Genomic DNA, 19,942 nt, shown 5'->3' with positions numbered 1-19,942 from the left:
ATGTGGAGATTCTGCATGGTCTTCTCCAAAACCCTTTGTCTCCCAAGTTTCTGGGGTTTCCTTTCCTTCTTGTTGCTCCTCTCTCAGGTTCCCAGGCCAGTTTCCCCCTCCAGATCCACTTGTCCACAATCCGCAGCATCACACCTAATCTTACAGCACAGGATGAAGCCACAGGACCAGTGGAGCTGAGGTCTCCCAGGAGATGTCCCAAGCAAAACCCACTTCTAACACCCTCAAGCCCTGAAAAGGGTGCACCGAACAGGTACCTCCTGGCCTTCTTTCATCCAACAACCTGGTCCGAGGATGGGCCTGCCTGGAAGAGGGATGTTTCAAACACCCACGGCCAAGAATGTAACACGATGGGACAGATGAATGAGGAAAGGGTCTCTGGACGCAACCTTGTGCGACGTGCTCTGGGTGAATCTGCTTTGGCAGGGGGTTGGACTAGATGCTCTCCAGAGGTCCCTTCCAACCCCAACCACTCTGTGATTCTGTGGAAGTCTTCCCTGTTGAACTCCCCTCTGCACCCCTCAGCGCACCTCTCCTGCAAGCCACAACAACAAGGCTCTGCAGCCTGAAAAATTTCGGGTTGTCCTAATTATTTCGTTCTTTTTGGTGGCCGTTTCTTTGCAGCCGTGGTTTCCTTGTCCGCAAAAGGGGCTTCTGTGTGCGCAGCCCCTAAGCGGGGTCCCTGGCAGGGCTGGACACGATGCTCAGCTCCCAGCCAGCACCGAGCCCCCGGGGATCGGGCTCTTTTTGGGGGCAAACGCGGGAGGAGGGCAGAGGGCGGAGAGGGGACGCGGCGGGGCGCGGAGCGGGGTGGTGCCGAGGAGGAGGAGGAGGAGGAGGAGGAGGAAGAGGGCAGCCCCGGCGGTGGCGGCGGGCGCTTCCCCCGCGGGCCGCGGCGGCGGGGCGGGGGCGGCTGCGGCGGCAGCGCTGCGCCGAGCCGAGCGGGGCTGAGCCGAGCCGAGCCGGGCTGCATCGGGCGGAGCCCAGCAGGGCCGGGCTGAACTGGGCTCAAGCCCTGCCAAAGCCGAGCTGAGCAGAGCCGAGCTGAAGCAGGCTGCGCCGAGCTGAGCCGAACTGAACCAGGCTACACTGAGCCGAGCTCAACTGAACCAGGCTGCGCCGAGCTGAGGTGAACTGAGCCAGGCTGTGCGGAGCCGAGCTGAACTGAACCAGGCTGTGCCGAGCCGAGCTGAACTGAACCAGGCTGTGCCGAGCCCAACTGAACCAGTCTGCGCCGAGCCGAGTAGAGCTGAACTGAGCCGAACCGAACTGAGCTGAACCGGCCTAATCCGAGCCGAACTGAACCAGTCTGCGCCGAGCCGAGCAGAGCTGAACTGAGCTGAACCGAACTGAGCTGAACCGGCCTAATCCGAGCCAAACCGAGCCGAATTGAACCAGACTGCGCCGAGCCGAGCTGAATTGAGCCGAACCGGGCTAATCCGAGCCAAGCCGAGCTGAGCTGACCCAAGCTGCGCGGCGCTGCGCGGGCAGCAGGTACTGCCTGCGGTGCGGAGCGGTGCGGAAGGCGGCGGGGGTTGCGCGGGCAGGGCCGGGCAGGGCGTCCCACTGCGGGGGAATTGCCGGGGGCTGGTGGGCAGCGGGGGAGACCCCCCGGGCGGAGGAGGAGCGCAGGGCAGCGCGGTGCGGGGCGCGCAGGCGTTGCGCAGGGCAGCGCGGTGCGGAGCGCAAGGCGTGTGCGGGCAGGAGGTGCCCAGCGGGGCAACAAGAGCGAGAAAGTTTGGGACATCCTGGTGCTGTTGGCATTTGGGGTGCTGCTCAGGACACTCTGCCTCAGCTACCGGTCCTCGGTCGTTACGGGATTTTAAAGCTGTCAGCTTGAAATACAGCCAGAGAGTTCTTTGCTTTTTATTTTCTTTTTTTTTTTTTTTTTTCTCAAATAAGAGTTTAAATTACTTTCAGGTTCTACACCTGATGTCTTTTGCAAGTGTTTGTGGTTTCGTAATCACATTTTCCTGCCTTTAAAAAAGTGTTTTCTCCCATGTGCCTTCATGCAATACAAAGAAGAGGCGAAAATGAGAAAAACAATGAAAACCGACTATAACCAAAGTGTTATTCAACACAGTAAACAAACTGGGGAAAATATAGAGGGGAAAATACTTTCCCCTGCTAGGATCTCTGGTGTTTTGTAGGTGTTTCTTAGTTACAGCAGTGTGTAATAAGACAGCTAGACAGAAATCTAGTTTTAGAGATACTGTATCTCAGTGTATCAAATTTGTAATATTCTACAAACTATCGCTGTGAGAAGTTTGAAAGCAGATTTGAGCGGTAAAGAGAAATGAACTGTCTCCATCCCTCCTCCGCTGCGTAGTGTTGTGAGCTGCATTTCCTTTTGAAGGAGGGGACTTGAAACCCCAGCGTGGCTGCTCCGTCTTGAGACTTGGGTTGTGTTCCCTGCATGCACGTTGAATGCTAATGAAGTTACACTCTTAGGTGTGATTGGACCCTTTTTAATGAACCCTTTAAATTGTAACTACAGTGCAACCAACTTCCTGACTGTACTTTTCTCTAGTCTCCAGTAATGTGATACTTTGCAGGGGCGGAAAGCTTTTTACAGGTTCTTTTTTTTTTTTAATTGCCACCCTTGAAACAACGGCAGCAAAGAAAATGACTTCAGCAGCTGAAAGCCACTCAATTGAGTCATGCTAATAGCAGATTATTTAGTAGGGCTACTAGGGCAGGAAGAGATAAAGTTTCACTGAACTTGCTATAAAAAAAAAGGAGGGGGGGGGAGGGAGAAGCAGAACTATTTGTGGTGAATAGTGTGATGTTCTGACTGTTGTATTGTTGAACAGCCAAATCCTTGAGGTCCTGGACCTGTGTTTTTTGTATTTCTCTTTTTATCCTTCTTTTTGATTGAAGAAACGAATCCACATCCCAGTTGAGGCTGCCAGGCATTTTTGAGTTTCTGGGGAATGTGCTTTAGGAGCCAAGGGACCAGCAAGGAGCACCTGCTCCAAGGAGATTCCTGTCCCATCTGGTTGCGGTGGAGCCCGACTGCATTCAGCTGGAGGTATCAGATGGCCTCCTCAGATAGCTGCTTTCCTGGAGCTCACAGACCCACCGAGCTGGCGTTGGCTGGACGCCTGACATCCAAGTTGAATCTGGATCCCAGTGTAGGCTCTGGGTTGTTGCCTCTGTCTCTTTTTTGGTGTCTAGGCTGGACACGAGACTTTGACATCCACCAGCCTTCCCTTGACAAAGCTCCCTGAGCCATGCTGAACCCTCATTTTCCTCACATGACTTTATGGCAACCCCTATGAGGACACATCATGAATGAAGCAAGTAATGCTCAGCCTGTGCAGAGATTTCTGACTTGAAAGACTCCGTGCTTTAAAATGGTGCCACAGTTGCACTGACATAGACAATGCAGAGTTTAGTTAGACTTTCTCCCCGCTTCTACATGTGCTTTGCGAATTTCTTTCAAAGCCTTGTAGAAGATTCAGATCCCCCTCCTGAACCTCCATCCTGCATCTCAGCAGCCCCACTGCGCCCAGGCTGTTTTTGTAATCACACTGCTACACTGGGTAAAACGTTTCATTTTTTTTCACACCAAGGGGAGCTTTGAGCAGAAGGTTATTACACTGCCAGGGTGGAGCCAACTATTTTTTTTTTCTGCCTCGAGTGTGTTTCCTTTCAAAGTCACTCAGTCGGCTCTCAGAGCTTCTCACGGATGCAGTGCGTGCCCCACTGTCACATCAGAGGTGGAGGGTCTCAAAGGAAAGGCTTAGAGGGAGAGATGAGGAAGGAGGGATGGAGGGAAGGAGACCCCCAGCATCTTAGCTTACAAGCATGACAAGTTTTTATTTTTCCTCCTTGGGATCTTTTTCAGGTTAGTCTCTGTATATCTTCCCACTTTGTTCTGAAGAAGGTGATATGGTGAATGCAACTTCTGAAGGAAAGTTTTTGGTTTCTTCTCTTATTGTCCGGGTTTAATTGCAAAGCGCTCTGCAGCAGCCTATGAAGGAGGTGAAGTACTAACCACTTTCCAGGGCTTTGCCAGGAGGGCTGCTCTATAGGAACTGCTTTTGGCTTTTTACATACACATTTGTGGGTGTAAGTTAAAACACTTGACTGCACATTCTGCTGTTGCTTCCCATTTTGCTGAAACCAGGATTTGTGTAAGCAGAGTGCTGTTCTTTGCCGAAGCTTCGAAAAAGTGATTCTCAAAATAGAAGAGAAAGTCAATACAGTAGTATGAACATCCAAAACCTGTATGTGTGAAATCATCTATAGGACTAACCAGAGCCTTGATCCTGTAATCACAGGTACATACAGCTTAGTGTGCATGCCCAGTTCCCTCACAGGGTTACTCACGTGCTACCTGCCTGTTCTCACATAGAAATGTCCACCGGATCGTGTTCGTGGTTGACATCAGAAGGCAGGCTGTGTTAGCCTGCAAGCTTGCCGTCACAGTTTGTTTCCATTCCGTGGTGGTTGTTCTCTGTTTGCCTGCACTTGTGTCCTAACCAGAGCATCTGACTCTTGGTTGTAGGCCTGGTTGGAAGGAAAACATTGGCAAAGGCAGCATGAACTGCAAATCCTTCTCTGTAGCTAATTGCAAGGTGCTTTTTGTATCGTTGCTTGTTTGTGTTAATTTTGTGATTTATCAGGCCTGTTGGAGATTTTTAATTTGTCACCACCAACCAGATCACATCCAGCAGTAGAGATAATGTTTATTAACTTTGATGATACAACTACCTGAAAGGAGGTTGTAGCGAGGTGGAGATCGGTCTCTTCTCCCAGGTAACAAGTGATAGGATGAGAGGAAACAGCCTCAAGTTGTGCCAGGGGAGGTTTAGATTGCATATCAGGGAAAATTTCTTCACAGAAAGGGTTGTCAAGCATTGGAACAGGCTGCCCAGGGAAGTGGTGGAGTCACCATCCCTGGAGGTATTTAAAAGCCGTGTAGATGTGGTGCTGAGGGACATGGTTTAGTGGTGGACTTGGCAGTGCTGGGTTAACAGTTGGACTCGATGATCTTAAAGGTCCTTTCCAACCAAAACGATTCTATGGTTCTATGATGTGTGTGGAACGAACCCAGATTGTTTTTCAACTTACGCACAGCTGTTTTGGCCATGGATAACTCCTCTGATTTGTGTCGTACCTTGTAGCAACACCATTGCTTTGGAGCAGCTTGCTGGGACAGAATTGTGCCATCCCATTTCGGGATATTTTTAGTTCCACCTATGTGTAAGAGTACTCTCCTGTGTTTGCTCCTGTTGGCCAGAAACGCTCGTGGAAGAAGTGTACGGTTATATACGATGTACCCAGGGCAGGATGAAAAGCAAATGGTGCAGCTCTCATGTAACCGTACCTTGCCTCTCACCATGGTGCCACGTGTGTGGTGCAGATGTAGGGTTCAGTTCTCTCTCAGGTGACTTTCTTGATACTTATCTGAGCCGTAAAGAGCCCTGAGATTTACAGATTACAAGATCTACAAAACATTTCTCTGTTTTTTGTGAATGGTCATTTCCACATCACATTTGACCTGTTTTGGGCTGGATTATTTCTCAGTAATCAGCTGCCTCGATTATTATGTCTTTTAATTTGCTTGGCATTCATTCAAAAGAAGTGTATCCCCTTTTCCTTATCGTTGTCAAGTGCAAATGTCCCACTTATCTCCAGGAGATACAACAATATAGTCAGAGCATATGCATAGGAAATACCAGCCCTAAAAGACAAAAAAATTTCCAGCTGATAAACAAGCGAGAACAGGGACATTATGAATCTTGTGGCCATCTGTGTATCATACTCATTCTGATTCTGTTGCTCCTGTGACTTCTGTTATGTCTACTGAACTTGCCATTTCACTGGGGAAGTGAAGGGAGTCTTAATGCTAAGACCATTTTAGAGCATCCTCACCCTGCCAGGTCAGTGGGGAGAGAAGGGCTGGTGGGTATAGCTCATCACGTGAGCACTTTGTGCTGTGTCCTCTGCAATGCTTTTCCTGCATGGCCAAGTGTTTTAACCTACAGGTGTTTGACTGACACTCTGAGGACCTGTCCTGCATGTCAGTCTGGACCTGGCTATAAAACAGGGATAAAACCTCCATGCTTTGCATAAAGATTACGGAGAAAGTAGCTCTGAACTGCCTGGGAGGTGCTTGCAGACAAAAAGAGGCGTCTCAGCCAGCAGAACAGTGTGAAAGACCTCGGAATATCCACAAACCAGGCCATGAACTTCACTGAGCAGTGTTACTGAGGCTGTGTATAGACGAAACAGAGCAGAAAAGATCATTCAGCCCCATTCTGTCCCATTGTGTCACCCAAGGCCAGAGCACTCTTGCCCTTCCATCAGGAGATGACGGCACTTCTCCAGGAGCAGAAGAGACTCTCTGTGGAGAAACTGTATCTTTCACAGCATAATTTTTTTATTTGCATCTCATCAGTAATGTCTGTTGAATACCTGAGTTTAGCAAAAGAAAAAGCCCTGCATCTTATCCCCACTGATTACAAACTAGAAAAACAGAAAAAGCAATTATAAGAAGTGTCTTTTTTTTCATGAGAAATATGTATTAGTTTACCAAAGTATTGCTGCATTGAAATCATCTCCTAGCATAGATGAGGCACCTACAGTGATGAAAAATTCAGATAGTTTTCATCCAGAGTTGCCAGACCACGAACAGTTAAAGGAATGAATTTGATGTGACATCAAAGAGAGGTGCCTACAGGAGATGGTTGGAACATCTTCCATGATGTGTAAAGGAATTCAAAGATGGCAATAAAAACCATTCTGTACTTGGCACATTATAATTTTCAGCAAACACAACAGTAGGAGGACTGTCTCCATAACTACAACTGCCCCGACTAGGAGCTGAGAATGAGATAGTGCATGAATGCATAAAAAAAGTTGGTCCTAAGGAGTTTACAGTGTACATAAGAATGAGCTATAGCAAAGGTAACAAAAACATGGTACATATGGAAGTAGAAATGGTGAAAGAAGGAGATGGAAGGAAGGAGGAAGTCTTGCAGCCTTGTGTGTTGCAAGATCACAGCTGTTCATGGGCATAGTGACATGCTCCCAGGTAAGGTGTTAGAAGAGCTGGATCTGAGCTGGAAGCTTCAGGGTTGCAGATTCAGTTGGTTTTAGAAGACAAGAGAAATAAAGGTCCAAAACACAGAAAATATTCACATTTTTTTAGTTCTTTAGTGGAAATATTTTGGTCCACAACAAAAATGTTTTGATTCTGAATGCCATTATTGTGTGTCTAGGAATTTAGTTAGAGATGGTACGCGCTTTTCCATTCAGTTGATTTCCTGGAGCTTCCAAGATGCACCATGACCTCTTTATGTGGTGCAGAAAGGTGTGGGCTCCATCCCCAGTGTCCCTGGCAATAGTGTTCATGGAAGACGTAGTCCTGTGGATAAACCTGGTTGACAGAAAGAATGAGGATGTGAGGGAACCTTATCTATATTTTCTATGAGGCATTATGATAGGTTGGCTGAATCAAAACATTTCAGACTTTGCACGTCAGTTTCCTAGAGCAAAAACCATAACATTTCTTCAGAAAACATTTTTTTTTTAGTTGAAGAAGTGGTTCTGTATCAAATATGTTTGACAGAATTTTCTATGGCAACAAAAAACACTGGCTCACCACCTGCTGCTCATGGAGCGTTTTATTATTTAGAAAGGCAGGAAAATGATGTTTGAAACTGCTTTGAAAAGGTCATTCCAGCCACTGGTGGTAACATGGGAGAAGATGTGAGCGTGCCTGCAGAAGTGAGTGGAGGAGGTAGGATAGACATCAGACTCATCATGACAACAATCTAGGGCAGGAAAAACCCTGTGTAGACAGATAGGCTGAGAAGAAGGCTCTGGTTACAACAAGGTGGGTAGAAGATAGATAGGTATATGGTGAGAGGTGGGTGTGGGACTGGGGATGGCTAGTACATTCCTCCCTACTGCAGAAGGGTGAAGGTTTAAGGTAAAGATTCACCTATGTTTAGGTCTAGCACATTGTACAGAAGTGCTCTTCAGTTTTCTTGAAGCTTTGGCTCTTTCCCTGGCTTCATTAGCATCATTCCTGGGCATGAAGATTCATGCTTACACACCTCACCAGAACAGCTAAGACAAGAGCATCTTTGTTCATTGCTCCTTGTAAGTAAGAAAGAGGCACTCCCAGAAGATGTGTCTGGGACAGAGTGAGCTAATTACCTTCTGTTGGGTGATATCCAAGGCATAAGACCTTTCTGCCTATTGCTTCTTCATGGAAAGGAGTCCTTATAGCCCCACAACTAGAGTGAACCCACTCGGACTCTGCAATAATGCAAGCGTGCCTTTTCCTCAAGCTCCCACCTTATGGGCAACATGGAGCCACTGTTTACTTTCAGGGTGGAAGGTGAGGTCTCTTGAGATACAGGTGAACTTAATGAACCCAAATGTTCATCTTATGTAGAGCAAACCAAGTCCCAGTCCAAACTGAAGCAATGATACCTGGTCATGTTCCCCCAGTGATGCTTCTTTTCCTTGCTGGACCACCTTTGGTGTTAAGCAGAGGATTGGGACCTGCTGCCCACTCTTTCCTGCTGGGCAGGATGCACAGCTCCACCTGATAGCCGGTGTGAGCCAGTGGATGTGCTCCTAAGAGCAAGCATGTCCCATTCTTTATTGTGTGTCTGGAGTTACTGGCTATGCTAGTAAAATAACAGGGCTGAGCACTGTGCTGTGGTCAGCAAGACCATTTAAGTGTCAGCAGAGTCCCAGGTCTGGTTGTGGCCTGTCTGAGCAGCGCTCTGGCAGGAGCACTTTGAGTGACAGCGTATGATGGGACTGTTCCTTGTAGACAGGATGGATGAGAATCTTTCAGGGAAGGGAGATATACCTCAGGGATGGATATACTTTTGCTCTCGGGACCAGAGAAGATATCTTGGTCCACTCAGGGTGCGACATGTGTGTCCATGCACTGCTGATCCCTCCAGCATTGGCTTCACTTCACAAGACCAAACTGCTTAGTCTGGGTTTAGTGGAACCTTTGTGACCGTCACTGGACAGAAAGGAGATACGCCCTTGCCCTTAGGAAGGGATGTAGCCAGAAGGGGATAATGAACCTGATGAATGTCCTTACATGCTGCATATAGAAAGTTTTGGACCTCAGCAGAGAAATGGCTCTCCCTGGTTACCAGCATGGACCTGCCCCTCACCGCTAAGTCTGGGAGAGTGTTGTGGACTAAATCACAGCCCTAAAAAGTCATCTGTGAGGGCATAGACTCCTCTGGATTCCTCTGTTTCTTACCTTTGTAAGTATGAGGCATTTGAAAGATCCAGTAACAGTACAGCAGACAAATTATAACCCAAACAGTAGCTCAAAGTCAAACACAGATTCCTCTTCTGTTGTCACGCCTGGATATTTCATTGCAGAGCAGCCACCCGCCCAGGCCATGAAGTGCAATTCCTCCCTCATATGTCGTTGCACCACAGGTTTTCTGGAAAAGCAAAAACCCAGTCCATCCCAATAAGCAGAAGGGCTGTTGCACCACTGTAAATGCATGCATTTGCTGAGAGTGTGGGTTTAATGTAGCTCATCTCGGGGCGCAGAGATCAAGGGTGAAAGAGGATGTATTCTCAAAGCAGACTGGCTGTAGGGCTTTGGCCAACTCATTGTTCTGTGAAGTTATTCTGTGGTTTTTTGTGGGAGAAGAACCCCTCTAACAAATGTACTCGTAACTTTGGACTGACAGTAAGGTTTTTCTGGGGTTTGGTATAGAATCATAGAATCATAGAATCGTTTCGGTTGGAAAGGACCTTTCAGATCATCAAGTCCAACCGTTAACCTAGGACTGCCAAGCCCACCACTAAACCATGTCCGTAAGCACCACATCTACCTGTCTTTTAAATGCCTCCAGGGATGGTGACTCCACCACTGCCCTGGGCAGCCTGTTCCAATGCTTGACAACCCTTTCGGTGAAGAAATTTTTCCTGATATCCAATTTAAACCTCCACTGGCAAAACCTGAGGCCGTTTCCTCTTGTCTTGAAATGGTTGGTACTGGAGTGGTCAAGGAACCAGAGCTTTGCCACTTACTAGTAAAGTAAGCAATCAAACAACCGTACTTTTTAAATACATGTAAAGAAATGTAAAATATGAAAAGTAGATGTATACTTTGTCCCTATGTGTCCTCATTGATGCAGTAACTCAGCACTTTGGATCCAGTTCTGTCCTTGGGACCAAACACGCAGCAGCTGTAGCGTCACTGTGAACTAAATGTCTCTGTCTGAGAGGCAAAATTTAACCTGTAACCTAAATAAACTGCCCAGGTATGTGGCCTTAATTTTATTTTTTAATTAAAAAAATAAGAGAGAAATGCTAGTGGCAGCAGGATTATCTGCAGACACACACGTGTAGGGCTGGAGTAACTTTCCTGAAATGTGCAGGCTTGTTGCGGCTTTGCCTTGGCACAAGTGAAGTCCTAATTCAGCCTGGTCTTCTGATGACCCCGTGATTTTATAAATAGCAGATAACAATCTACAGGGCTACTCAGGGACACCACAGCCAGCAACAGGACGGTTGTCACATCAGTGATGAGGCCAAGCTTTGGGGCCATCCAGCACCATAAGTCCCCATGAACCTTGCTCCAGACTTCTGTGAGTGCATTGGGAGAAGAAACTTAACTTCTATTTTGTTTCAAAATTAAACTTGCATATGATTGGTTTTTCACTTGGATCCAAGCCTTTTCTCCTGAGGAGTTTTTTGATGTGGTCATTTGATTTTGCTGTGGAGTTTCTATGTGCTGGTGAGCCCGCTCCTCTTCTGATGTAAATCAGCAGGACAAAGTCAGGAATAGCTGCAATGGGGGAAGAATCAGTCTGAGTGAAAGAGGAGGCATTTTGGGTCTGGTATGCTGAGAACAGAAAGAGCAGCTGGGGCTTATAGAGATTTGTTCTGGCTTGTGAATGGGATTTAGACAAGGTCGTACCCTACTTATCCACGGAAACCAGAGAGACAAATGCTGATGTGGGAGTCGTCGTTATTTGTCTTGAAGGACTGTGCACACATTGAGAGCTGAATTTACCCAGGTTTTCCCCTCCCACCCTTGCAGTAACACTTGCTATTTATATTTTGATTTATAACGTTGGTGAAATAGTAAAGAACGTGCATCCTCCAGCTTCCGTTTTCAGCTCCCCTGTCCCCTCCTCCCCCTCGTGCAAGGGGAGGGTGTTTGTCAGGGCAGCTACAGATGTTTTTATTAAAACATTTGAGCAAATAAGGTAGAAAAAGTCTTTTGAAAACAGCTCTGTTTCTCCCTGTTCCCCCCATCAAAGCAAGGTGGTTCTCTGCAGTGTATTTTCTAGTGAAATTGGAAAGGACGGTGCTTTTACCAAATCTCATAATTAGAAAACTCAGTTATACGGCTTATGTCAGTTTTTCCAGTTCCTAGTTATTAGCATTGTCCTTCTGCCTTATTTGTAGACCAGATTCAAACCCCATAGAAAGTAAAATAGAGGTTTCAGTGAGCTTTGGTTCAGAGTCTGTTGTACTTAGGCAAAGCTGTAGACCATCACTTTCTCCTCAGCTTATTTGTCTCTCTCTGCAATATATGTGTTAGTTCATTTGGGTCTCGATGCAGACAAAGACCTGTAAGCTGATCTCTGAATTTGCTTAACTGCTGGCAGGTGAGACACCATGACTGGGAGCCATCCCCTCTTGTCTCAGAAGCCTAAATGCCAGACAGACATCTCCACCTGAACTAGCTGTCTGGTGTCTGTCAGCTGTGGGGACAAAGAGGCATTTGAGGTCACCAGGCATTTGACCCATTTTAGTCAGCTACATGGAGATAATGGAAATTGAAAACCCAGCAGATCTCTTTCTTTCTGTCCTTTATGAAGGGAGCCTGGGGTGAATAGTCCATATGCAGATGTATATGGAGTAGGTGGTAGAGTGAATTTCTAAAGTTAGGTGTCAGGAATCCCAGCCGTATATTGGTTTGTTTGGGCAAAGAGTGGAGGGAAGGGGACCTCCAGCATGTCAGGATCAGTAGATGGACCCATATCTCTGTGGGAGAAGCTGCCATAGGGTGGTTCCTGGGGACTGTGGTCCGTTTTGGGCAGCGAACCCCAGTAGTAGAAGCATCACCAGCTACAGCCCCATATGCTCGTGGAGCTCTCTTGCTAATCACACAGAGGGAGGCCATGAGGAGTGAGCAGAGGGCAGTGGTATGGTAGACAAGGAGGATGTGGTGTTAATTGAATGAGCTTTGGACCACGGTACTGATGTGAGCCTCTGAATTCAATCCTTTCAGGGAGTGCCATATGTGCTTGCTGAAGTCCTAGTAGCCACCAATATGCCTCTTCATGGTGTAGCTCCCACTTTCACAACCCGTCTGTCTCTGCAGTTCTATGTTAGACAAGAGCTATGCTATCACCTCAGAAAAAAGGGACTTTCTTGCTTTTGGGAGTGGTGAGGAAGGGGTGGTAACTGACTTTAACCTTTGTCCTCTAGAGCAAAGCACCACGTTGGTTTCTTTGGTCAATCCTTCCTTTTCTGACCACAATAAAAGTGACCTCATTTGTCTAAAATAAACAATCATCTGTTGCATCTTTGCAAGTGCTGCTGTGGTTGTAACTCGTACCATTGTACAGAGGTAGCACAGCTTTTGAGCTAGTCCCTGTTTGGGATTTTGAGTGCACCAGGACTGCCTCTGCTATTGCACCTGGATATCTGAGTATGTAATTGAGCTTTTCTCTGGCAGTGTGTGCAGGAGGGACGGCACGTCTTCCTTGTGCTCTGCATTGCTTAGCTGAGCTGGGAGAGTGATGCTGAGGTGAACCCTGCATGGTTCCTGGGGACTGTGAGCCACCGTAATACTGAGATAGCTAGTGAGGGCTGACTGAACATTGGCTTGGTTTATGCAAGTCTCTGTGCTACCTCCTGAGTTCAGGGGACAGTACGAGCCAGGGCTAGTTAGTAGGGAAAAGAGTGTGAATTTTGGGTAGAAGGGAGGCAGATATTGTCTGCACGATCGTGACTTAGCTCTTCACACAGTGTGAAGATGAACCCATGAAGGTTTGCTTCAGCAGCCAGGAGGTGATACGGAAAAAAACCCACCTGAAACCACAACCAAAACCAAAAAAACCCAACAAAAACCAAAAAAATGATTCTTTGGGCTAAAATTAATTTTGACTATGTTTTGTTCCACCCACTGTGTGTCCTATGTCCACCCAGTCAAAGAGATAACTATGAGCAGAAGCACAGAAAGAAACTGGTGGACAAATGACCTCTCAGAGAGTTGGTGTGAGCTAAATGGTAAGTGGGGTGGAAAGATATGAAGAGACAGAGATGGACAGTCTCTCAGGAACCCACCTGAGCCTCTGATGCTGAGAACAGGACACCAAACTGTAAGTGAGAAGAGGGCTTTCAGCCTACCTGGAGCCAGAGCTTCCTTATTTAAACTAGAAGTATAGTTTTACGTTGAGTTCTGGTCTGACTGAGAAAGAGGGAACGATATGTCAAGAGTACATTTAAGGAGGTGGCTGGAGTCCAGAGGCGTTGGGAGCGGGAAAGACATAGAGGATGGGGTTGACAAGAGAGGGCACAGGTGTGGCATCTGCAGAAGGGAGCCCTGAGATTGATGGGAGTTTAAAAAAAACCTAATTGAGGGTCATTTTGGTGAAGCCATGGAAACGAAGACTGATGGAGCAGGTCTGCCAGCTTCTGCCTTGCAAAAGAAGTATTTGCTTTTAAGGTGTTTAGGAATAAACATGAAACTGTGAGGGTGTGGAGAAGGCTGAATTTTCTGAAATATCCGTGGTGGTGTTAATTGTAAAGTGTGAGCTCAGCCAGGTGCCTGCAGGGGCAGAGATTCCTGCAGACTTACTGGGAGGACCGCAGGGGAGGGAGAAGGCGGCTGAGGGCTGTGGACCAGAGCTGGGCTCATGGTGTTGATGTGCATAAAATGAAGTTATGTGGCAGTCAGGCACCTTTTTGCAGTTCCTATCTGCTGTGTCTAATAGGAAGTGTACAGTGCTGGAAAGGAGCAAGGAGGAAACACTAATTCTCCTTAAATAATAGGGCAAGCTCTGGAGAAACACGGGACAACCCTAGATCAAAATTGTTTTCCTAAAATACATCTCCAAAGTCCTTTGTGTCGCACAGAAGTAAGGTGTGGATGTCCAATGTGGACTCCAGTTACGATCCGAGGCTCCTCTGTGACAAATTTGTCCACGTTTTTGAGGAGCATGTGGCAACACCAAGCACACAAGAAGCTTCGTTCCTGACAGATGGTTAGACAGATATGTCAAGGATGATGTAGACAGTCTGCCAGGAAGCAGAGGGATGAGCGGAATGCTCTTTTCCAGCCCAACATTTCTATGATTCTGGGTCGAAATACCTTCCTTTAGCAAATTTCCAGATTAAATAAAGCAATTAAATACCTCTACTGCTGAACGAGGTTAATGATAGGCATGAAACTGTGCCTGCAGAAGGAAGGAGGTTAATACCCATGTACCAGTACAAGTTGGGGGCAGACCTGTTGGAGAGCAGCGTAGGGGAAAGGGACCTGGGGGTCCTAGTGGACAACAGGATGACCATGAGCCAGCAGTGTGCCCTTGTGGCCAAGAAGGCCAATGGCATCCTAGGGTGTATTAGAAGGGGTGTGGTCAGCAGGTCGAGAGAGGTTCTCCTCCCCCTCTACTCTGCCCTGGTGAGGCCGCATCTGGAATATTGTGTCCAGTTCTGGGCCCCTCAGTTCAAGAAGGACAGGGAACTGCTAGAGAGAGTCCAGCGCACAGCCACGAAGATGATTAAGGGAGTGGAACATCTCCCTTATGAGGAGAGGCTGAGGGAGCTGGGTCTCTTTAGCTTAGAGAAGAGGAGACTGAGGGGTGACCTCATGAATGTTTATAAATATGTAAAGGGCAAGTGTCAAGAGGATGGAGTCAGGCTCTTCTCAGTGACATCCCTTGACAGGACAAGGGGCAATGGGTGCAAGCTGGAACACAGGAGGTTCCACTTAAATTTGAGGAAAAACTTCTTTACGGTGAGGGTGACCGAACACTGGCACAGGCTGCCCAGAGAGGTTGTGGAGTCTCCTTCTCTGGAGACATTCAAAACCCGCCTGGACGCGTTCCTGTGTGATATGGTCTAGGCAATCCTGCCCCGGCAGGGGGATTGGACTAGATGATCTTTCAAGGTCCCTTCCAATCCCTAACATTCTGTGATTCTGTGTGATTCTGTGATTCTGTGATTCTGTGAATATGTCCCATTGTGGTCCTGACCCCCTCCTTGGGACTTCTTTTTTTTAAAGGAAAGAAAATAAAAAATAGGTGCAGATGCTGGCACTGGAAGGAAGTTCAGTGCATTAACGACCGTCATGATACAAGATGGTGAAGTATTTGAGGCAAACTCCACCTGTGTCATTTTAAAACCCACCAAAACAAAAAAAATATAACAAGAAGTCTGTGAACCAGCGCCAAAATCTTACAGAAATACAGGAACTGCTGGGCTAACGAACAAGAGGCCAAAGGAAAGAAGATATTTTAGCTACATCTCAGTTCAAGATATTTTTGTTTCCCTTGTTATATTGAAAAGCTCTTTGAAGACATTTTGTGTGCAGTGTTTGAAAAACTGGGCACTGTTGCTTCAAGTTTGTCCTGTGTTTGTTAGAAGGCATCTAAAACCTGAAAAGACAAGTCAGTATTAAAATTTCTAAATAAATACAAGGGAGATAATTAGTTTGAAAACATTTCTTTTGAGTTTGTGTGGCCCAAGTGTTGCAGAAATGGAGTGATGCTGGAAATTAAATTAACCAGAAGCTCCAGGAAAATAAGAAAGAAAAACCAACAAGTTGCTTTTAATAATCTGAACCCAAAGGGAAAAAAATGCACAAAAAAGAAAAGATTTACAAAGGAGAGTAAACTGAATAGTTGTGCATGCTTCAGGTGGGACAGGGGAGGGTGCAGTTTGCTTTGCTTCAGGATCACACATGACAAATGTTCACTAAATGTGAGGAAAAACAGGGTTATGACCTAGCTCCAGGGACAGGACCTGGAGGGGTTTATTCCCAATAGAGATTTGGTGGGTCTACTCTGCTTCTCTTTCCAGTTTGCAGAAGTAGCAAGGATTTTAGCTTGAAAAATCTTGCCTCTCCACAGGGAGACAAATTCACATTGTCTATTGGAAAACAAAAGGCATTATCTGAAAGATTCTCCTTTTGATGGGAGACTTTGGCTCCTTCTAGATGAGCAAATTAAGAAGTGTTGAGGAATGTCCCTGGGCACTAGACCCTCTTTCCAGTTCTAGAGGGACTTTCAGAGCAGATGGCCCTGGACAGGCAGGACATATGGGGTCCCCACCCAGATGTATTTCACTGTCTTTTCAAGCTATCGTAACTGTTAGACATGAGTGCATCTGCTCCCGGATCAACCCTACAATCTGGGTCCTTTTCGCTGGACGTCAGAACATCATTAGTAGGACTTAACCTGATTTTGAGCATCTTTGGGGTAGACATAATCATAGTGGGGAAATAGAAATACCAGGATGTGATTGGCTCAGCCTATTTAAATGTCTTCTTTAGCATGGGGTGATGCACCCCTACAAGTATTTATATCTTTTTACTGTGTATGATGAGAGCTGGGGTGATAGCTCATATGTGCGCTGCAGTTGTCTGAGTATATTCATGTGAATCCACCCTTAATCTCTTCACCGACAGCAAGACCACGATTTCTCAGTCTCTTTATCCCAACCAAAATGCAGTTGCTGCATACCATCCCCCATGTCATCATTCCTGCTTAGTGCAGGCCCCCGCGTCTGTGACGGGTCAGTCGAATCAGGGGATGGATGCAGCTGCAAACTTGCTTGTTGAGTAAAGAAAAGAAGAAGGGTTGCTTTTAGACAAATCTGTCCCCTGATCCCAAACCCTACACAGACACCGGGCTGTGCTGGAAGAGGTTGGGAACCTGCAGTGTGAGATGGGGTGGAAAGCTGAACCATGTCTTTGGATGTAGCCTGCATTTAGGTCAGGTTAAAGTGATTGTTATGAGGAGACCTAAGGAGAGCAAAGCACAGATTCCCTGTTCTTAAGACCCAGCTATTCATGTATCTGCTAGAATGGTTGTAGATCCCTTCCTAGAGTCTGTGGATGTATGCAATGACCACTGGCGTTCCCAGCAGCAATTTTCCGCGTTTTCCCCAGTGGGATGAATACCAACCCTTTCACAGCTGTGAATCTGTTCATCTGCATTAACTCCAGTGTAGCTAAATCACGCATAAGATCTGAAAATAGACCTGAGGCTCCAGTCTTGTCTTGTGCACATCAATTGCAACAGGAAGAAACCATGTGAACTTAGCAGAGTCCAAACCGCCGTGTTTGTAAGGCTATATATGAGAGACCAGGTCCTGTTACCGATACACGTGACTTGCTCTAAACAAAGCACCACAAGATGGCCCAGAGGCTTTTAAAGAGAAATGCCCATTCCTGTGCCTGCCATGGGCCCCAGAAAAGTCTACAAGCCTCATTTCCACATGACAGAAGAAATCCTTTGCCTGCTTCCTCTGTGTCTGCAAGCCATGGGGAAGGGTTTGCGGGGAGACCATCACCTATGTTTTGAAATCAGGTTATTCCATGAAGTTTTGGGATGCTCTTTAGTTGCACAAAGTCTGATATTGTACCAATCCCATCAGATACTGCTGGTCCTGCCTTTCCTTGCCCTCTCTCTCCACCACCTTTGCGAGATGCTTCAGATGGGGTGACTGACTATGGAGAGAGGGAAAATTAAACATCTATGTGAATTCCCCTCCTTTTCCTCCTTCTCTGATCCACACCCTTGTAAAAGGAAATGTGAGAAATGTTGGGTGGCACCCAGAGGGGTTCTGAACTTCCTCCTTTATGAACAGGCTGGATGGATCTCCATTGAAACAACAGACAATATGAGCACCCAAAATGAAAGTCACTCGAGAGTTATTTAGACCCCTGTTCCTTACTGTATGGTCTGCGGGATATCAGTTGTCAGGGGGCAGAGATGGGGACCCCAGCCATCGCTGTTGGCGTTCAATGTCGCTCTTCAAATCTGCAGGAAGACCCTGAGGTGTGTTGAGTTACGCTCACGTGCAGGTCTCCACCAGCTATATAAAGAGATTTTTGCAGGATCAGGACCTGCCTTTTTGGCTGGGAGATACCTTTCATCTGGGGGTGAAGGAAAGTTCATACCCTTCAGCTACAACTCCTGGTTCCTTTGCCACTTGACAATGCTGATCCTCAGATTATGAACTCATTTTGCATGCACAGTTTTGCCTCAGAAAGGGGAAAGAGCTGGAAATAATCCCTCTGACCTCTAGAAAATGAGAGTCTGATGACATTAGGAAAGCAGCATCTCAAATGCAGAAATACTTCCCCCCCACAGTTGGCCCTCATTCAGTAAATTGTCATCTTTACTGCATCATTCGTGCATCTGTTTGCATTCAGCAAAACAGAAAAGCATAAATCCCACTAAAGGCAGCTGTCCTCAACACAGTTCTTCCGCTGACTAAGAGCAGGAACTCATTTCTTCCTCTCTCCTTAACCACAATTGATTAAGGATATTAAGGAGTTTATTACTTCCTAATATCGTTTGGGAATGATTTCCATATGTTAACATTATTCTCCAGAGTGGGCAAAGCTCCCCCGTGCCACCGAAGCAGGGTGCAGTATTGCTGAACCCCAATTACACTGTATTTAGTGTTTTATTGGAGGAAAGGTTGCAGGTAGTCCTTTATAGAAAGATGCATTTGATCCTTAGTTTTCAGATATAATATCCTTTCCACTGGGAAATCAAGCAGACGCTCTCCATATGCATTGCAGCTGCTTCTAGTGTTAAATTAAACTGCTGCTATTACAGTGAGCCGTTGCTGGAGCTGAGTTGTGTTGTTCCTTAATTGTTTATGGCTGTGGATGCGAGCCAAGTAGCAGTCCTGTAGTGGCAAACGCTGGAGATATGACCTGGAAAACAGATGTTTGGGCCAAAGCCAAGGTGGTTTCAGGAAAGACAGTGAGAGAGAAGCGGGAAACCAGTTATCTCTCTGATTTATTGTACAGGGTGAAGAAATTCACCGCAAGGCAGAGTGCTCATACGAGGCTGGTACAACAGTATAAATCTGATTTTAGCTAGCTTTTAGCCAGCCTTTGCAAGGCTTATATGGGCAGCTGTTGGTTTGCTAGTGCTAGCATTAGGTGTGCCAAACCTACAAGGTTTGCAGCTGGGTAGAAAATGCTCGCCTGTTTGCTGGTGACTGCAGAACATCTCATGCAATAGACTGGCTTATGTGAAGTCCCAACATAAGTCTTTTAGATCCGATAAGATGCAGTGGATTTTTTGAAAGTTAATGGCTTGAGGAATCTGATCAAAAATAGATGTCTACAGTGGAGGTGCTCCCTGTGAACAGATCATCCCCAGGCATTCCCATTTGCTCTCAAAGGAGAGAAATGGATTCATCGCATGCTAATGGAAGGGTCTAAAATGGGTTCAGCTCATGATCTGTGGGTACCAGTTTCTTTCTGTTCCTCTCTCAGAAGCCCAGGTAACTACCTAACATGGAGACACCGATGCTGTAGACATCTAGGATTGCGTGAGATCTGTCCCACGCATGTTTTCACAGAATCACAGGCTGTTTGAGGTTGGAAGACCCCTCTGGAGGTCATCTTGTCCAACTCTCCTGCTTAAGCAGGGCCACGTGGAGCAAGTTGCCCAGGACCATGTCCAGACAGCTTTTGAATATCTCCAAGGACAGAGACTCCACAACCTCTCTGGGAAACCCATTCATGAAGTGCTTGATTGCACAGAGACGAATGGAATATTGCACGTGGGGGGAGGGCAGGGGGTGTTCAGCTTAGTTTTGCTTAGTCTTAAATGCCACTGTTTAGGGAGCAGATCCACAGATCTGAACGTGGGTATATTGTAGCACATCAAACCAGTGATTTTTGGAGCAGTGATGTTAGTATTTAGCA

The 19,942-nt window shown here is 46.7% G+C and overlaps 1 protein-coding gene across 2 annotated transcripts in view; it reads left to right on the top strand.

Moving 5' to 3' along the window:
- The first annotated feature begins 909 nt into the window (after positions 1-909).
- The window catches only part of PRKCQ (protein kinase C theta), a 71,134-nt gene continuing 52,101 nt past the window's right edge, over positions 910-19,942 (top strand). For both annotated transcript variants that reach the window (XM_068400492.1, XM_068400491.1), the window contains exon 1: positions 910-1,503. The gene's annotated coding sequence lies outside the window, so the exon portion shown is untranslated. The remainder of the gene's footprint in view (positions 1,504-19,942) is intronic.

Source organism: Nyctibius grandis, chromosome 5 (genome assembly GCF_013368605.1).
Source record: "Nyctibius grandis isolate bNycGra1 chromosome 5, bNycGra1.pri, whole genome shotgun sequence".
Lineage (NCBI taxonomy): Eukaryota > Metazoa > Chordata > Aves > Nyctibiiformes > Nyctibiidae > Nyctibius > Nyctibius grandis.
The sequence above is the reverse complement of the archived record's forward strand: the minus strand, read 5'-3'. Positions and strand labels throughout refer to the sequence as shown.